This window comes from Solanum dulcamara, chromosome 6 (genome assembly GCF_947179165.1).
Source record: "Solanum dulcamara chromosome 6, daSolDulc1.2, whole genome shotgun sequence".
Taxonomy (NCBI): domain Eukaryota; kingdom Viridiplantae; phylum Streptophyta; class Magnoliopsida; order Solanales; family Solanaceae; genus Solanum; species Solanum dulcamara.
The window spans coordinates 31,122,597-31,139,424 of NC_077242.1; the positions used below are offsets into that span (position 1 = coordinate 31,122,597).

Sequence of the window (16,828 nt, forward strand, 5' to 3'; positions counted from 1 at the left end):
AATGATACAACCTCTGTATTTTGGACATAACTTTTTATAGAGTTGTCCAAATTAGGTGATACAAATTTCTAAGTAACCACAAGATAATTACCTACAACTCTTGTGAAGACCATATTTTAGGTTTCGGAGGTTAAGTAGGTCAAATAAATTAATTGTTGTAAGATAGAATGTTGTGACGGAAAGGAGTGTTTATAGAAGAAAAATCACATCTTACTGTAGAATTATCCAAATTGGTTGATTCTTGAACAACATAAAACTAGACTTCTATATCTACAATTCTTATGAAGACACTAAATTCTAATAAGGAATTTATCCTATTCAAACGCAGCTCTGAAAAGGTGTATTCTGTCAAAGATAACTCATTTCACCTACCATGGAAAGATTTAGATACATTTGACATCACTCATGACATAAATTGCCCTCCATTTAACATCATCCATGACATCAATATATTCCATTAAATTTTCAGATTTTTCTTTATAATTATTTTATTTATTGTTAGGTCTCTCTTTCCCACCTATAAATACCCACCTTATTTCCTCATTTTATTCATCAAACTTTCTCAAGCAAGTCTTCTCTCTATACACTTCTTTACACATTATCAAATATAGTTTTAGTTCTTAGTAGTGAAGAAATACTATTCCGGTGATTAATATATTCCGGGTAGTACACAAAACGTTCCGGCGGGGAGAAAAGTTAGGACTCAAGAGTGTTCATTAAGTCTTTCGGTACCGACTAAAGCTTCGGATTCCAGGTATATAAGGCTTCAATGAGAGTATTCCTTCCACTCTCATGTCTAAATTATTTTGATTATATGATAAATTATATTTATTTTCTTTAAGCTTTACTCTAAGTTATGTGGGTGTTTATCCATGGTTTTTTCCACCCATATAGTCCAAAAACTTTTTAAATTAAGTTTCTTGATTTCAAGTAATATTTTCTTATAGAAATTCTTATTTTTACTTAATAGTATGAATCATGATTAAACTAATGATTATTGGTCTATTTTGATACGACATAATTTTATATGTATGAATTGATGGTTTGAAAGTAATTCCTCTATTTATCTATTTAAAGGTTCTTGAAATTCATGGTGGGTTGTTTAAAGCATAATTTTTAATTAATGGATTTCAAAGTATTTATGTATATTTATTTACATACATATTTTCAAGTTGAAGTGATTTAAACCCACGTAGTTTTACTATATTTTAAATAAAGTTTGACTTGAAAGCCTTGACTCCAAATGAATATTTGTGAAAGCAATATCTATGATCAAAAGGGAGTCTTATCAAAATAAAGAATGATGAAATGATATTAATGATGGATTCTTTATGCAATAAGGACAATTCTTGCATATTTGAATTTTCAAATGTTTTAATGAGCTATTCTATCAAATATGATATTTGAATTCTCAAGTTATATGCTATGAATATTTTAAAGTATTAAACTATTCCGTGGGATTGACTTAGCACCGAATGAGGTATTGAGCTGGGATTCGGTAAGGGAATCCTAGTAGCAACCCCTTGTCTCATTAACTATGTGCCAACATAGGAGCCCTTGTAGGCTTAGGCTAATGGATTCATAAATAGCCTTAAAGTTAAATTTAAAGTAATAAATAAAGTTGACGGAGTTCTACCTGGCAAGTAGTCTCCCCGGCCAACGTAGGGGGTTATGTTGGATTCCATGTAATAGCTCGCATGGTCTTAAATATCGGTTATGGTTAATTTCCCACAAAATGAATGTTTTAAAGTATATCTATATGATTTATTATGCATACATTAAATTATGTTCCATATTACATAAATGTTTTAATGTTTTCTCAATGTTCATGCATCCTTACATACTTAGTACATTCAAAGTACTAATGCATACTCTTTTGCCTATATGATATCACCATGTAGGGACCAGTGCTCCTCCTCGTTCTCCTCCACGTGGCTAGTTGATATTCCATTGAAGACTACTTTTGGTGAGTTCCCATGTTCCGGGAATACAACTCCTATATCTTTCTAGCGTATGATATGTTGAGATATTTTACTATGGCATTTCTTCTATTATGATTGAGGGTGAGCTAGGGACTTGTCTTAGCCTCGTTAAATCTAATAGTTAGAGGTATTGTTGGACATATGTAAGTTGAAGATTTACTATTATTATTTCCGCTTGTGTATTTATCATCATTACCTATGAAAGGCTAAAAGAATGCTAAGAGGCTTGATTGAGGTACTTTCGGGTTCCTCATTCGCCATGTTACGTCTAGGCCCTAGGCTTGGGTCGTGATACTTACTTATGGTAAGATTATAAGTGTTTGTACCCAAGAAGGTTTAAATATTTGTAATGATATTAAAATGAATTATCATATTAAGAAAAATAAATTAAATGAAAAACAACAATTGGGTGAATTTTGTGATCAATTTGCTATTGATATGCCTATTACTGCTAGAAAGAAAAAGGTTTATCCTTCTAAAGAAAAGTTTTACAAAAAACCTCACAAGATTAAGCGTCGTGATTTATCTAAAACTGATTTGAAAGAATTTCCTAAAAAATATAGGAAAATGTATAAAAGGAAAGTTGGTTAAAAAGATTATAAGAAGCATGTTAAATGTCATAAATGTGGTAGGTATGGCCATTATGCCAATGAGTGTAAAACTCAGGAGAAGATTAAATCATTAGATTTAGATGATAAATTAAAAGAATTTTTATGTAAAATTCTTTTATATTCTGATAATGATGATTCTCCTTCTGATACTGTTAAAACTAGTCCAGATCCTGCTTCTTCTTTTACTAAAAACCAAGTACGTATTTTACAAAATGAAGATTTATATTCAGCTTCTGATCGATCTTTTTCTGATGATGATTGTGTACCCTGTCAAAAGGGATTGCCTTGTGAAAAAGATGATAATTTGTATAATCTGTTGTCCAATTTTAAGGATTTAACTGTGACTATTATAGATGATGATAAGATTTTTGATATTTTGAAGACTGTTAAGGATAAAGATTTACGAAACAAGATTTTTAATACTATTTTTGATGAAGGTGCTAGTAGTAGCAAAATAGATGAAAAGACTGCTGATATTATCAAACAACCTGCATATTATTCTATGGATGATTTAAAACAGATTTTGAACCAAAGAATTTTTTTTCCAAAAGATATTACTACTTCAAATTTACAATAACAAATTAGTATCTTAAAAGAAGAAATTATTCATTTAAAAAATCAAAACAAAAGTATTGATAAAAGGATTTCAAGTCTGAAGATTCTACAACTTTTGATTTACTTTTACAAGCTAATAAACCTGATGAAAATAATAAACATATTCTGTTAGAACCCAATTTGTAAAATACTGATGACGATATTTTGAAAGTTATTAAGTTTGATACGAATAATGAATTTTTACAAAAGCTTAGTATTATTACTTCACAAAAAATTTATACTAATATTACTTTGTAAATAAATTATAATTTTCATAAAGAATTTATTGCTTTATTTGATAGTGGTGTAGATGTTAATTGTGTGCAAGAAGAGATTATTCCTTCTAGATATTTTCATAAGACTACTCATTATTTAAGATCTGCTAATGGTAGTAAAATGAAATTACGTTATAAATTACCTGAAGCATTTCTGTGTAATAATGGTGTCTGTTTACCCTAAAATTTTATGATTATTGAAGATATTTCTTGCCCTATTATTTTAGGTGTGCCTTTTATGAATGCTATTTTTCCGTTAAAGCATTGGGATAATAATAAATTAATTGATACTATTAAGAGTAAGGATTTTCAATTGAATTTTATTACTAGACCATTTACAAAAACTATTAATCAGATTGTTGATAAATTAGTCTTAAAAAATTGGCAAATCGATTTCATTAAACAAAAAATTTCTTTAATGGAAATATATGTTATTTTGAAAAATCCTAAATTACAGAAAAAGATAGAATTGTTAAAAAATCAATTTATTTTAAATATATGTGGTGACCATCCTAGTACTTTTTGGAATAGGAAAAAACATGTTGTTATTTTACCTTATGAAGATTCTTTTGACGAATTAAATATTCTGACAAAGGCCAGACCTTGTCAAATGAATTCTGATTATTCAGAATTATGCAAATCTGAGATTGATAATCTGTTAAAAAAGAATTTGATACGGCATTCTAGTTCTGCATGGTCATGTACTGCCTTTTATATTAATAAACATGCTGAAAAGGAAAAAGGTGTTCCTAGATTAGTTATTAATTATAAGCCTCTTAACAAGGTTTTAAAATGGATTAGATATCCTATTCCCAATAAAAAAGATTTATTAGATAAACTGCATGATGCCATTATATTTTCTAAATTTGATTTAAAGTTAGGATATTGACAAATACAAATTTCTGAGTCTGATAAATATAAAACTGCTTTTAATGTGCTTATGGGTCAGCTTGAATGGAATGTTATGTCTTTTGGATTAAAGAACTCCCCTTCTGAATTCTAGAAAATTATGAACAATATTTTTATTCCTTATACTAATTTTATTATTATTTATATTGATGATATTCTGGTATTCTCTAAAAATATTGAATCACATTTTAGACATTTGGAATTATTTCAAAAAATTGTAATTCAAAATGGGTTAGTGATTTCTAAACCAAAAATGTTTATTTTTCAAATAAATGTTAGATTTTTAGGTCATAATATTGAAAAAGGAAAGATTAGTCCTATAAATAGGAGTATTGAATTTGCTTCTCAATTTCCTGATATTATAACTGATAAAACCCAGTTGCAAAGATTTTTAGGAAGTTTAAATTATACATCTCCTTTTGTTAAAGATTTGGCTACAGACACTACTATTCTGTATGATAGATTAAAAAAGGATCCTAAAACTTGGAGTGATTTACATACCAATGCTGTTAGAAATATTAAATTAAAAGTTAAAGAACTGCCTTGTTTAACTTTGGCTAATCCTAATTAGATAAAAAATAGTTGAAACAGATGCTTCTGATTGTAACATCCCCTAAAATCGTTGTATACGATGTTTCAATTCTCTCCTAAATATGATACAGCCTCTGTATTTTGGGCATACCTTTTCATCGGAATATCCAAATTGGGTGATTCAAATTTCTGAGTAACCACAAGATCTTTACCTACAACTCTTGTGAAGACCATATTTTAAGTTTCGGAGGTTAAGTAGGTCAAATAAATTAATTATTGTAAGACAGAATGTTGTGACAGAAAGGAGTATTTATAGAAGAAAAATCATATCTTACTGTAGGATTATCCAAATTGGTTGATTCTTGAACTACATAAAACTAGACTTCTATATCTACAATTCTTATGAAGACACCAAATCCTAATAAAGAATTTATCCTATTCAAACGCAGCTCCGAAAAGGAGTATTCTATCAAAGATAATTAATTTCACCTACCATGGAAAGATCTAGATACATTTGACATCACTCATGACATAAATTGTCCTCCATTTAACATCATCCATGACATCAATATATTTCATTAAATTTTCATATTTTTCTTTATAATTATTTTATTTATTGTTAGGTCTCTCTTTCCCACCTATAAATACCCACCTTATTTCCTCATTTTATTCATCAAGCTTTCTCAAGTAAATCTTCTCTCTATACACTTCTTTACACATTCTCAAATATAGTTTTAGTTCTTAGTAGTGAAGAAATACTATTTCGGTGATTCATATACTCCGGATAGTACACAAAACGTTTTGGCGGGGAGAAAAGTTAGGACTCAAGAGTGTTCATTAAGTCTTTCGATTCCGACTAAAGCTTCGGATTCCAGGTATATAAGGCTTCAATGAGAGTATTCTTCCACTCTCATGCCTAAATTATTTTGATTATATGATAAATTATGTTTATTTTCTTTAAGCTCTACTCTAAGTTATGTGGGTGTTTATCCATAGGTTCTTCCATCCATGTAGTCCAAAAACTCTTTCAATTAAGTCTCTTGATTTCAAATAATATTTTTGTTATGGTAATTCTTATTTTTACTTAATAGTATGAATCATGGTTAAACTAATGATTATTGGTCTATTTTGATACAACATAATTTTATATGTATGAATTGATGGATTGCAAGTAATTTATTTATTTATACCTTTAAAGGTTTTTGAAATTCATAGTGGTTGTTTAAAGCAAAATTTTAATTAATGGATTTGAAAGTATTTATGTATATTTATTTACATACATATTTGCAAGTTGAAGTGATTTGAACCCACCTAGTTTTTACTATGTTTTTAATAAAGTTTGACTTGAAAGCTTTGACTCCAAATGAATGTTTATGAAAGTAATATCTATGATCAAAAGGAAGTCTTATGAAATGAAATAATGATGAAATAATATGAATGATTGATTCTTTATGCAATAAGGATAATTCTTGCATATTTGAATTATCAAATGTTTTAATGAGCTATTCTACCGAATATGATATTTGAGTTCTCAAGTTATATGCTATGGATATTTTAAAGTATTAAACTATTCCACGGGATTGACTTAGCACCGAATGAGGCATTGAGGTGGGATTCGGTAAGGAAATCCTAGTAGCAACCCCTTGTCTCAATAACTATGTGCCAACATAGGATCCCTCGTAGGCTTAGGCTAATAGATCCATAAATAGCCCTTAAAGTTAAAGTTAAAGAAATGAATGAAGTGGACGGAGTTCTACCCGGCAAGTAGTCTCCCCGACCAACGTAGGGGGTTATGTTGGATTCCATGTAATAGCTCGCATTGTCTTAAATGTCGGTTATGGTTAATTTTCCACAAAATGAATGTTTTAAAAGATATATATATATATGATTTATTATGCATACATTAAATTATATTCCATATTACCTAAATGTTTTAATGTTTTCCTCAATGTTCATGCATCCTTACATACTTAGTACATTCAAAGTACTAACGCATACTCTTTTCCCTACATGATATTATCATGTAGGGATCAGTACTCCTCCTCGTTCCCCTCCACGTGGCTAGTTGATATTCCATTGAAGACTACTTTTGGTGAGTTCCCATGTTCCGGGAATAATACTCCTTTATCTTTCTAGCTTATGATATGTTAAGATATTTTATTATGGCATTTCTTCTATTATAATTAAGGGTGAGCTAAGGACTTGTCTTAGCCCATTAAATCTAATAGTTAGAGGTATTGTTGGACATATGTAAGTTGAAGATTTACTATTATGATTTCCGCTTATTTATTTATCATCATTACCTATGAAAGGCTAAAAGAATGCTAAGAGGCTTGATTGAGGTACTTTCGGGTACCTCATTCTCCATGTCACGTCTAGGCCCTAGGCTTGGGTCATGACAAACTTGGTATCAGAGCCCGAGTTTTTGAATGATCCTTGGAAGTCCAACATACCGCGTCGAATAGGTTCTTGTTCATGGTTATGAAGTGCGCCACAATTATGTATAAGAGACTATGAGGCATTTATGAAAATTTTCACTTCTTTTAAATTCATGTCGTGCCTTAGAGTGTCCTAAGCTTTCCTTTAACTAATGACCCATTTTGTGTTCTCTAGATAATGACTCGTGGAAGACCACCTCGAAGAGCAAGGGTTGACGATGAGGACCAAACTCCTCCGATTCCTAATGCCCAACATCATGAGGACGGGGTAACCCATGCCGAGTTTTGCAGTGTTATTACTTTGTTAGCCCAAGTCATAGCTAACCAAGGGAATCTAGGTGTTTCTCCTCCCCAAATGCAAAATCCAGCCTCTAGGATTCGGGATTTCTAAAGGATGAATCCACCCGAGTTTGATGGTTCTAAACTAGATGAGTACCCTATAGAGTTCATTAATGAGATGTATCGGATTGTGGCTATCATGGGTGTGCCACCAAATGAGAAGGCCGAGATAGTAGCCTATCAACTTAAAGGTGTGGCTCGAGTGTGGTATGAATAATAGGTTGTTGAGAGGGATGAAGAAATAGGGTCGATAGGATGGGAAGAGTTCAAAGGTGCCTTCCTAGACCACTTCTTCCCATTGGAGCTAAGGGAGGCCAAAATTCAAGAGTTCATCAACCTCCGCCAAGAAAGTATGAGCGTGAGGGAGTATGCTCTCAAATTCACTAAGTTGTCCAACTATGCTCCCTTCATGGTCTCCGACCTAAGAGCTAGGATGAGCAAGTTTATTTCCGGTGTGTCAAGCTTGGTGTCCAAGGAGTGCAAAACGTCCATGTTGGTCAAGGAGATGGATATCTCTCGATTAATGACTTACGCAGAAAAAATTGAAGAAGAGAAGCTTAGAGAGAGATCAAGGGGGTTCAAAAAGGCTAGAGTGGATGGTGGAGGGTTTAACCCTCAAAGGTCCGATTATGGTAACAATGGCAAAGGCCAAGGTGGGCAACGATTTATGGGACAAGGTTCCACCAATACTCCTCCTCCAAGGTTCAACAAGGACAAGAGTGGTAAACCAATGATTCCAAGAGAGAATGTTGCTACTCAAACTTTCCCTGCTTGCAAGAAGTGTGGAAGGACTCACAAAGGGGAATGCTTAGCTGACTCCAATGCATGCTTTAAGTGTGGCAAGCTGGGCCACCATGCTAAGGATTGTAGAGATGGTGGTGGTAGGACTCAAGGCCGAATTTCTCATGGTCAACAAGTCCAAGGAGGTGTCCAACACACCAACCGCTTTTACGCCTTGCATGGGAGACAAGAGGTTGAGGATGCACCCAATGTCATTACCGGTATGTTAAAGGTCTTTTCTTTTAATATGTATGCACTATTAGATCCGGGTGCAAATTTATCTTTTGTTACTCCATTCCTTGCTAATAGATTTGATGTTTTACCTAAAATGTTATTAGAGCCCTATTTGGTGTCTACCCCGTTGGTGAGTCAGTTATTGCTAGAAAGGTCTATAGGGGTTGTCTTGTGTCTATATTGCATAAAGTTATTCCTTGTGATCTCATTGAGCTTGAGATGATAGATTTCGATGTCATTCATGGGATGGATTGGTTACATGCATCTTATGCTTCCATAGATTGTAGGAATCGTGGAGTCAAATTCCAATTTCCAAATGAGCCTATTATTGAATGGCAGGGTCATGATTCGGTGGTGAAGGGTCAGTTTATTTCTTATCTTAAGGCCCGTAAAATGATTTCTAAGGGATGTATTTACCACATTATGAGGGTTAGGGATGTCAACTCCAAAAGTCCTCCTCTTGAGTCGGTTCCTATAGTCAATGAATTCCCTGATGTCTTTCCCGAAGACCTTCCTGGTGTCTCTCCCAAAAGGGAAGTTGATTTTGGTATCGATCTTCTCCCTGATACCCAATCTATCTCTATTCCTCCTTACCATATGGCCCCGGCAGAATTAAAAGAGTTGAAGGAACAGTTAAAGTACTTGTTAGAGAAGGGGTTCATAAGACCAAGTATTTTGCCATGGGGTGCTCCTGTGTTATTTGTGAGAAAGAAGGATGGATCGCTTCGAATGTGCATAGACTATCGTCAATTAAATAAGATGACCATTAAGAACAAGTACCCACTCCCTAGAATAGATGACTTGTTTGATCAATTGCAAGGGGCAAGTCACTTCTCCAAGATCGACCTTCGGTCTGGCTATCACCAACTATGGGTGAGGGAATGTGACATTCCCAAAATGGCCTTCCGAACAAGGTATGGTCACTATGAGTTTGTGGTGATGAGTTTTCGGTTAACGAATGCACCGACGGTGTTCATGGACTTGATGAATAGGGTGTTCAAACCTTACCTTGATACTTTTGTAGTGGTTTTCATTGATGATATTTTGATTTACTCTAAGGGTGAGGAAGAACATAAAAATCACTTAAGAGTTGTGCTTCAAACTTTGAGGGATAGACAATTATTTGCAAAATTTAGTAAGTGTGAATTTTGGTTAAAGGAGGTAGCATTTCTTGGTCACGTAGTGTCCGGTGATGGGATCAAGGTTGATCCTAAGAAAATAGAGGCAGTCAAAAATTGACCTAGACCATTATCTCCTTCAGACATTAGGAGCTTCTTAGGTCTAGCCGGGTACTATAGAAGGTTCGTCAAAGGCTTTTCTTCCATCTCATCTCCTATGACAAAATTGACCCAAAAGAAATCCAAATTCATATAGACAGATGAGTGTGAGAAGAGTTTCTAGACCTTAAAAGATCAACTTACCTCTGCTCCTATTTTGACTCTCCCAGAAGGATTAGAGGGGTTTGTAGTTTATTGTGATGCTTCAAAGATTGGTTTAGGTTGTGTCTTAATGCAAAACGGCAAGGTCATAGCCTATGCTTCTAGGCAATTAAAGGTGCATGAGCGTAACTACCCTACCCATGACCTTGAATTTGCGGCTGTTGTTTTTGCTCTGAAGACTTGGAGGCATTACCTCTATGGGGTGCATGTGGATGTGTATACTGATCATAAGAGTCTTCAATATGTGTTCACCCAAAAGGACTTTAATCTAAGGCAAAGGAGGTGGCTATAATTCCTTAAGGACTATGATATGAGTGTGCACTATCATCCGGGTAAAGCTAATGTAGTTGATGATGCACTTAGTAGAGTGTCTATGGGGAGTGTGGCCCATGTGGATGAAAGTAAGAGGGAGTTGGTGAAAGCTGTTCACCGATTGGCTAGATTAGGGGTGAAGTTATGTGGTACTAATGATGGGGGTATGGTTGTTCAAAATAGGTCTGAATCCTCTTTGGTGGTGGATGTTAAATCCAAGCAAGATCTTGACCCAAAGTTTATCGAGTTGAAGAAGTTGGTAAAGGAAAGGAAGATAGAGGTCTTTTCCCAAGGGGGAGATGGGGTACTATACTATCAAGGTCGAATATGTGTTCCAAATATTGATGGCCTAAGGAGTTTGATCATGATGGAGGCTCATAATTCTACATACTCCATTCATCCCGGTTCAACGAAAATGTACCGAGACTAAAAGAGTTGTATTGGTGGGGTGGCATGAAGAAGGACATAGCAAGGTTTGTGTCCGAATGTACGAATTGCCAACAAGTGAAGGCCGAACATCAAAGGCCGAGTGGCCTAGCCCAAGACATTGAAATCCCAACTTGGAAGTGGGAAGATGTGAATATGGATTTTGTAGTGGGTTTGCCTCATACCCGGAAGCGTCATGACTCGATTTGGGTAATTGTTGATAGAATGACTAAGTCAGCTCACTTTCTACCAATTAAAACTTCTTATAGTGCCGAAGACTATGCAAAGTTGTATATTCGGGAGTTGGTGAGGTTGCATGGTGTGCCATTATCCATTATTTCAGATCGTGGTACCCAATTCACTTCTCACTTCTGATCATTTCAAAAAGGCCTCGGTACTAAGGTAAAGTTGAGCACAACATTCCATCCTCAAACGGATGGGCAAGCCGAAAGGACGATTCAAACACTAGAGGATATGTTAAGGGCTTGTGTGTTGGAGTTTAAAGGGAATTGGGATGATCATCTACCTCTCATCGAGTTTGCCTATAATAATAGTTACCACTCAAGTATTGAGATGGCGCCGTTTGAGGCTTTGTATGGGAGACGATGTAGATTACCGGTTGGTTGGTTCGAAGTAGGTGAGATGACCTTGTTGGGCCCCGATTTGGTACTTGATGCTTTAGAGAAGGTGAAGATCATTAGAGAAAGGTTGAAGACGGCTCAAAGTCATCAAAAGTCCTATTCTGACACTAGAAGAAGGGATCTTGAGTTTAATGTGGATGATTGGGTGTATATGAAGGTTTCACCCATAAAAGGTGTGGTTCGATTTGGTAAGAAAGGTAAATTGAGCCCTAGGTATGTAGGGCCTTATAGAATTGTGAGATGTGTTGGTAAGTTTGCATATGAGTTGGAATTACCATTGGAAATGGCCATGGTTCATCCGGTGTTTCATGTGTCTATGTTGAAAAAAAGTGTGGGTGATCCTAGTTCCATTGTACCTATGGGAGTAGTGAATATTGAAGAAAACTTGACCTATAAAGAAGTTCCTGTGGAAATTTTGGATCGGCAAGTTAAGAGATTGAGGAACAAAGAAGTTGTATCTGTTAAAGTCCTTTGGAGGAATCAACAAATAGAAAGTGCAACATGGGAAGCGGAAGCGGATATGATTAAGAGATACCCTCATCTTTTCCCTTCTACCCAAACCTAAGGTATTAAGTTGTCCTTGCTCAATTACTTGAAATCTTTGCATCTGAACGTTTCTTGTCATATGCTTGCAAAATTATAAAATAAGTTTTAAACGATGTTTTAAATTACACTATTATATTAATGATAGGTTGTCGGTTTACACTCTACTCTACTCAAGCTAAGTCTTTCCTCATTCGAGGACGAATGTTCCCAAGGGGGAGATAATGTAACATCCCCTAAAAACGTTGTATACGATGTTTCAATTCTCGCCTAAATATGATACAGCCTCTGTATTTTGGGCATAACTTTTCATAGGAATATCCAAATTGGGTGATTCAAATTTCAGAGTAACCACAAGATCTTTACCTACAACTCTTGTGAAGACCATATTTTATGTTTCGGAGGTTAAGTAGGTCAAATAAATTAATTATTGTAAGCCAGAATGTTGTGATGGAAAAGAGTATTTATAGAAGAAAAATCATATCTTACTGTAGGATTATCCAAATTGGTTGATTCTTGAACGACATAAAACTAGACTTCTATATCTACAATTCTTATGAAGACACCAAATCCTAATAAGGAATTTATCCTATTCAAACGCAGCTCCGAAAAGGAGTATTCTGTCAAAGATAACTCATTTCACCTACCATGGAAAGATCTAGATACATTTGACATCACTCATGACATAAATTGTCCTCCATTTAACATCATCCATGACATCAATATATTCCATTAAATTTTCAGATTTTTCTTTATATTTATTTTATTTATTATTAGATCTCTCTTTCCCACCTATAAATACCCACCTTATTTCCTCATTTTATTCATCAAGCTTTCTCAAGTAAATCTTCTTTCTATACACTTCTTTACACATTCTCAAATATAGTTTTAGTTCTTAGTAGTGAAGAAATACTATTTCGGTGATTCATATACTCCGGATAGTACACAAAACGTTTTGGCGGGGAGAAAAGTTAGGACTCAAGAGTGTTCATTAAGTCTTTCGATTCCGACTAAAGCTTCGGATTCCAGGTATATAAGGCTTCAATGAGAGTATTCTTCCACTCTCATGCCTAAATTATTTTGATTATATGATAAATTATGTTTATTTTCTTTAAGCTCTACTCTAAGTTATGTGGGTGTTTATCCATAGGTTCTTCCATCAATGTAGTCCAAAAACTCTTTCAATTAAGTCTGTTGATTTCAAATAATATTTTTGTTATGGTAATTCTTATTTTTACTTAATAGTATGAATCATGGTTAAACTAATGATTATTGGTCTATTTTGATACAACATAATTTTATATGTATGAATTGATGGATTGCAAGTAATTTATTTATTTATATCTTTAAAGGTTTTTGAAATTCATAGTGGTTGTTTAAAGCAAAATTTTAATTAATGGATTTGAAAGTATTTATGTATATTTATTTACATACATATTTGCAAGTTGAAGTGATTTGAACCCACCTAGTTTTTACTATGTTTTTAATAAAATTTGACTTAAAAGCTTTGACTCCAAATGAATGTTTATGAAAGTAATATCTATGATCAAAAGAAAGTCTTATGAAATGAAATAATGATGAAATGATATGAATGATTGATTCTTTATGCAATAAGGACAATTCTTGCATATTTGAATTATCAAATGATTTAATGAGCTATTCTACCGGATATTATGTTTGAATTCTCAAGTTATATGCTATGAATATTTTAAAGTATTAAACTATTCTGTGGGATTGACTTAGAACCGAATTAGGCATTGAGGTGGGATTCGGTAAGGGAATCCTAGTAGCAACCCCTTGTCTCATTAACTATGTGCCAACATAGGATCCCTCGTCGGCTTAGGCTAATGGATCCATAAATAGCCCTTAAAGTTAAAGTTAAAGAAATGAATAAAGTTGACGGAGTTCTACCCGGCAAGTAGTCTCCCCGACCAACGTCGGAGGTTATGTTGGATTCCATGTAATAGCTCGCATGGTCTTAAATGTCGGTTATGGTTAATTTTCCACAAAATGAATATTTTAAATGATATATATATGATTTATTATGCATACATTAAATTATGTTCCATATTACCTAAATGTTTTAATGTTTTCCTCATTGTTCATGCATCCTTACATACTTAGTACATTCAAAGTACTAACGCATACTCTTTTACCTACATGATATCACCATGTAGGGATCAGTACTCCTCCTCGTTCTCCTCTACGTGGCTAGTTGATATTCCATTGAAGACTACTTTTGGTGAGTTCCCATGTTCCGAGAACAATACTCCTTTATCTTTCTAGCTTATGATATGTTAAGATATTTTATTATGGCATTTCTTCTATTATAATTAAGGGTGAGATAGGGACTTGTCTTAGCCCCATTAAATCTAATAGTTAGAGGTATTGTTGGACTTATGTAAGTTGAAGATTTACTATTATGATTTCCGCTTATTTATTTATCATCATTACCTATGAAAGGCTAAAAGAATGCTAAGAGGCTTGATTGAGGTACTTTCGGGTACCTCATTCGCCATGTCACGTCTAGGCCCTAGGCTTGGGTCGTGACAAACTTGGTATCAGAGCCCGAGTTTTTGAATGATCCTTGGAAGTCCAACATACCGCATCGAATAGGTTCTTGTTCATGGTTGTGAAGCGCGCCACAATTATGAATAAGAGACTATGAGGCATTTAGGAAAATTTTCATTTCTTTCAAATTCATGTTATGCCTTAGAGTGTCCTAAGCTTTCCTTTAACTAATAACCCATTTTGTGTTCTCTAGATAATGACTCGTGGAAGACCACCTCGAAGATCAAGGGTTGACGATGAGGACCAAACTCCTCCGATTCCTAATGCCCAACATCATGAGGATGGGGTAACCCATGCCGAGTTTCTCAATGTTATTAATTTGTTAGCCCAAGTCATAGCTAACCAAGGGAATCTAGGTGTTCCTCCTCCCCAAATGCAAAATCTAGCCTCTAGGATTCGGGATTTCCAAAGGATGAATCCACCCGAGTTAGATGGTTCTAAACTAGATGAGGACCATATGGAGTTCATTAATGAAGTGTATCGGATTGTGGCTATCATGGGTGTGCCACCAAATGAGAAGGCCGAGCTAGTAGCCTATCAACTTAAAGGTGTGGCTCGAGTGGAGTATGAATAATGGGATGTTGAGAGGGATGAAGAAATAGGGTCGATAGGATGGGAAGAGTTCAAAGGTGCCTTCCTAGACCGCTTCTTCCCATTAGAGCTAAGGGAGGCCAAAATTCAAGAGTTCATCAACCTCCGTCAAGGGAGTATGAGCGTGAGGGAGTATGCTCTCAAATTCACTAAGTTGTCCAACTATGCTCCCTTCATGGTCTCCGACCCAAGAGCTAGGATGAGTAAGTTTATTTCCGGTGTGTCAAGCTTGGTGTCTAAGGAGTGCAAAACGGCCATGTTGGTCAAGGAGATGGATATCTCTCGATTAATGACTTACGCAGAAAAAATTGAAGAAGAGAAGCTTAGAGAGAGATCAAGGGGGTTCAAAAAGGCTAGAATGGATGGTGGAGGGTTTAACCCTCAAAGGTCCGATCATGGTAACAATGGTGGAGGGTTTAACCCTCAAAGGTCCGATCATTCGGTGCTAAGTCAATCCCACGGAATAGTTTAATACTTCAAAATATTCATAGCATATAACTTGAGAATTCAAATATCATATTTGGTAGAATAGCTCATTAAAACATTTGATAATTCAAATATGCAAGAATTGTCCTTATTGCATAAAGAATCCATCATTCATATCATTTCATCATTCTTTCATTTCATAAGACTTCCTTTTTTATCATAGATATTACTTTCATAAACATTTATTTGGAGTCAAAGCTTTCAAGTCAAACTTTATTAAAAACATAGTAAAACTAGGTGGGATCAAATCACTTCAACTTGCAAATATGTATGTAAATAAATATACATAAATACTTTAAAATTCATTAATTAAAAATCATGTTTTAAACAACCCACCATGAATTTCAAGAACCTTTAAATAGATAAATAGAGGAATTACTTGCAAACTATCAATTCATATATATGAAATTATGTTGCATCAAAATAGATCAATAATCATTAATTTAACCATAATTCATACTATTAAGTAAAAATAAGAATTACTATAAGAAAATATTACTTGAAATCAAGAGACTTAATTGAAAGAGTTTTTGGACTACATGGGTGGAAGAATTCATGGATAAACACCATATAACTTAGAGTAAAGCTTAAAGAAAATAAATATAATTTATCATATAATCAAAATAATTTAGACATGAGAGTGGAAGGAATACTCTCATTGAAGCCTTACATACCTGGAGACCGAAGCTTTAGTTGGTACCGAAAGACTTAATGAACACTCTTGAGTCCTAGCTTCTCTCCTCGCCGGAACGTTTTGTGTACTACCCGGAGTATATAAATCACCGGAATAGTATTTCTTTACTACTAAGAACTAAAACTATATTTGAGAATGTGTAAAGAAGTGTATAGAGAGAAGATTTGCTTGAGAAAGCTTGATGAATAAAATGAGGAAATAAGGTGGGTATTTATAGGTGGGAAAGATGACCTAACAATAAATAAAATAATTATAAAGAAAAATCTGAAAATTTAGTGGAATATATTGATGTCATGGATGATGTTAAATGGAGGACAATTTATGTCATGAGTGATGTCAAATGTATCTAGATCTTTCTATGGTAGGTGAAATGAGTTATCTTTGACAGAATACTCTTTTTGGGAGCTGCGTTTGAATACGATAAATTCCTTA

General features: G+C 34.2%; 1 pseudogene; it reads left to right on the top strand.

Moving 5' to 3' along the window:
* LOC129892816 (uncharacterized) overlaps positions 1–16,828 on the top strand; it is a 41,707-nt pseudogene that overhangs the window by 11,110 nt on the left and 13,769 nt on the right.